The sequence below is a fragment of the Salvia splendens genome, chromosome 14 (genome assembly GCF_004379255.2).
Source record: "Salvia splendens isolate huo1 chromosome 14, SspV2, whole genome shotgun sequence".
NCBI classification, from domain to species: domain Eukaryota; kingdom Viridiplantae; phylum Streptophyta; class Magnoliopsida; order Lamiales; family Lamiaceae; genus Salvia; species Salvia splendens.
In genome coordinates this window covers 4,843,166-4,847,096 of record NC_056045.1, presented here as the reverse complement: position 1 = coordinate 4,847,096, position 3,931 = coordinate 4,843,166, and the positions used below count along the sequence as shown (strand labels likewise).

The following is a 3,931-nucleotide window of genomic DNA, read 5'->3' as shown; positions in this document are numbered from 1 at the left end:
AGTGAAGACAAAGGATTGAGAATTTGTACGAGTCATCTCGGCCGAGTGTTGTAAGCGTGCACCCTCCCGATGTAGTGAAGAAAAAGGGATCCGGAAGTGGTGGTGGGAGCAGAATTATATCAGCGAAAGAGAAGGCTATCATATTACAGAACAAACCTATGCGACAATGTGCAAAATGTCGAGAATTAGGTCATCACGATGCAAAGAATTGTGGTAGGGAGAAAGGAAAATCCAAATAATAGTTTCTTGTTTTTGTCTGCCTTTTTAGTTTCCATACTATTTTCAAGACTATATCAACATTTCGTCGATGTTGACACTTTGTTTACTTAGTGTTGTTTTTGTTTACCCATTGTTTTCAAGATTATATCAATATTTTTACTAACTGGACACATTCATTTTGCTTAAACTTTAATCTAATTGTCTACCATATTTTTATCCATTGATTCAGAATGTAAACAGAAAACAAGTGCATTTTGTCGAATGTTAACAACAAATCTCAATGTCTACAACCATATCTACATTTTTCGTTGATGTCAATACCATGTCAACACGTATACAACAACATCTACTCTTTTTCACTTATGTCGGCAACATACAAGCACGTGTACGAACTATACATGTCAACAAACTGATGCAGTTTCGATTTTTTTTCAAATTTTTTAAGCAACAAATGTCAAAATATTTTTTACTTATGCAGTTTCAATGAATTTTTCTCAGCCAGGATTTTTTTCCCATAATCAAACCCTCAACAAAGAAACGACCTGAATATCAACACTTTGTCATAGTCAAACAAATCAACACCATGTCATAATGAAACTTGAACACTTTGTCATCATGTAACAAATCAACACCATGCCAATACCATGTTTCATAACTTGAAACAAATTTTTAATGTTGATAGTTCATTTAACAAAAGTGACTGCTTCTCAAGCAAAAAAAATTCCAATATCAATATCCAAAAACTACCATTAACATTAAAAAACATATAGTCAATTCCAAATCAACTCAATTCAACTTGCTTTTCTTCCTCGCCGGCTCATTGTGTTGCTCGTTGTTGGGAGCCTTGTTCAACATGCCATTCACTTGTCTCGCATAATTTGTTCTGAAGTTTCGCATAATCTGTTCTGAAGTTAGGAGTCACGTTAATGTAATTACTCATGTAGGACGTGAACCTTTCTTTGGCAATGTTGAACGGTGCAAGGAGCATGGTCTTGCAATACCTCCCCCTCAAAATCTGCAGAATCATCACACTAACTCCTTGAAGACCAATAGTCATTAAATTGGGAGGGTTACATATGTAAGCCTCCATGTGTCTCATCAGGAATACTGCCGAGTCATTAGTGGTCTTGGTTGTCTTCTAAGGCAAGTCGTGCGTTCTACACTGCTAGATTATTACTTCAGACAGTGCGTGCAGTCCCTTTGACTTGAGATAAAAACCAAGAAAACCCCTCTGCAAAAAAAGGTCAGAGGTAATGTAAGCTCTTTTATGCCAGCCTTGATCCATATGTAAATAATGTCAAGAGATACATCCATTAGCAAGTTGGAATGTCAATGCAAACAAAATTTCAAAGGGAATGATCACACAACAGCTTTACCCTACTATGCCAACACAATGTAGCAATATCAACTAGCAATATCAACAAATGTAAAATGTCAATGACTAAACTACAAAAGTCAGCAACATTATCTCCCATACAAATGTCAACATATAGGCCGACAGGTCACTACCACATCATATAGTGTCAAATGCATCGAATGATTTCCATAACCCACAAATATCAAAGACTATTTTATCATAAAATCAACAAAATGCATCTAAGTTTCAGGATTTCGACAGAACTATGTAATAAAATGTCAACATTCAGGCCAACATGTCACTACCATATGTCAAATATGGTAGTATTCATTCATATGTCAAGGAGAGCACCAAACAAAAAAATTTCATTCATATGTCAATATGTAGACCAAGTTAGTCAATGTCATTATGCGCAACAAGAAAGGCACAACACAACAACCCACTGAAATGTTATTAACACCACAACACAACAACACACTGACGGAGAACTTTGCAAAAGTGAAATCACATTCAGTGTATTGGCTGGCAACTTTGCATAAATGAAATCACATTCATTTGATACCTCTCAGTGGAAAATAACAATCACATCTATCTCCATATCACAAAGATGATAAACATTCCAAAAAATCATAAGCAATGTCAATGAGAACACCAAAAAAAACCAAAACAACCACACATTGACATCTTATTATCACCACGAGAAACATTGCAAAACAACAGCAAAAGTAGTGCAATGTCAATAGCCGATAAAAATGTCTGACACAGTGCAAAACTATGGTTTTAACCCAAAAAATCTTATAAAAGTATGAGGAACTTTGTGTCACTAGCAGTACAAATTTCACTAGGTTATCGAAATCAAAATTTCAGTAAAGCACTCAGGCAAAATCGAAATACAATTTCAACACAACAAGATTTCAGGCAAAAAATCATAAGCAATGTCAATGCGAACACCAAAAAAAAACAAAACAACCACACACTGACATCTTATTATCACCACGAGAAACATTGCGAAACATCAGCAAAGTAGTGAACAACATAATTCAACAGCAACATATCAGTAAAGCACTCATTCTCTGTACATAATCTCAACAGCCAATATCAACAGAAATAGTGCAATGTCAACAACCAATATTAAAAAACATGGAGCAATTTCAACAGCAACATATCAGTAACACAAACAACAGAAAAATAATCTCCCCCAGAAAACAACATCTGGGTAACAGCAAATAAATAGCCGATAAAAATGTCTAACACAATGCAAAACTGTGATTTTAACTCAAAAAATCTTATAAATGTATGAGAAACTTTGTGTCACTAGCAGGAGTAAAAATATCACTTGGTTTTAAGGTCGGAACTCGAAATCAGGATTAAAAATTAATCTCCCCAGAAATCAAATGTCACTAGCACTGAAACGGGTTTTTGGGACGGAAAGCAGGATTAAAAATTTCAACACACTTGGAAAGTAGGTTTTAAGGTCGGAAATCGCACCTTTCGTTGAATCCGACGGAACTGGCACACGTCATCGACTGGAACTCATGACGCCGTCACCGAGGATTCGAGTATCACCGCTGAGGGAAATTTATTCTTTCACTCGCCACCGATTAAGGAGAAAGAAGGTGAGAAGTCAAAATTTTGGAATGAGGAACGAAGAGAGAGATGAAGCTGATTAATTACGTGAATAATGGAAGAAGAGAGAACGACGCATTTATCGGGATTACATAATCTCACCGTAATTAAGGATTTCAACTAATTCGTTCAGTTTCTAAAATACCCTTCATTGACCGATTTATAGGAAGCATTGACATTTTAACCAAATACTAGATTAACCGTTGATTAATTAATAATAGTGGATAGGATAAAAGTTTGTATAGGTTGGATCAATGTTATCAAATAGCAGCTATGGCAGTGCCATGGCGCTATGGCATGGCGTTCGGTGATGGAAACGTCATAGTACCATGGCACTGTCATAGCACCGCCATATCTGCCATTTGACAACATTGCGTGTGTACTACATTTAGGAATGGGGCATTATGCAAGAAACATGGATATTAGAGTTGTATTTTATGCTTTTTAATTGTTTTAATAGTTTTAGATGTTATATTTTTATTATTTTCTAATTTTTGAATTATACTCCCTCCGTCCCGGGCTACTCGCTCATTTCCTTTTCGGCTCGGAGATTAAGGAATGAGTGTATAGGAAAGTCAAAAATGACGGTTGTAGATGAAATTTTTTACTAAAAATGGAAAGAGTGCAAGTAACTTGGGACGCCCAAAAAGGAAATAAGTGCGAGTAGTGCGGGACGGAGGGAGTATATAAATATATAAGGATTATTTTATTTATTTAATTATTGACCGC

At 35.7% G+C, this 3,931-nt stretch overlaps 1 long non-coding RNA gene across 1 annotated transcript; it reads right to left on the bottom strand.

Moving 5' to 3' along the window:
• Nucleotides 1–835: 835 nt before the first annotated feature.
• LOC121763984 lies at nt 836–3,309 on the bottom strand. Its single transcript, XR_006042537.1, has 2 exons — nt 3,065–3,309; nt 836–1,450 (listed from the first exon to the last, which is right to left on the bottom strand). It is a non-coding gene; the product is annotated as an uncharacterized LOC121763984 (long non-coding RNA).
• Between the last annotated feature and the right edge of the window lie 622 nt (nt 3,310–3,931).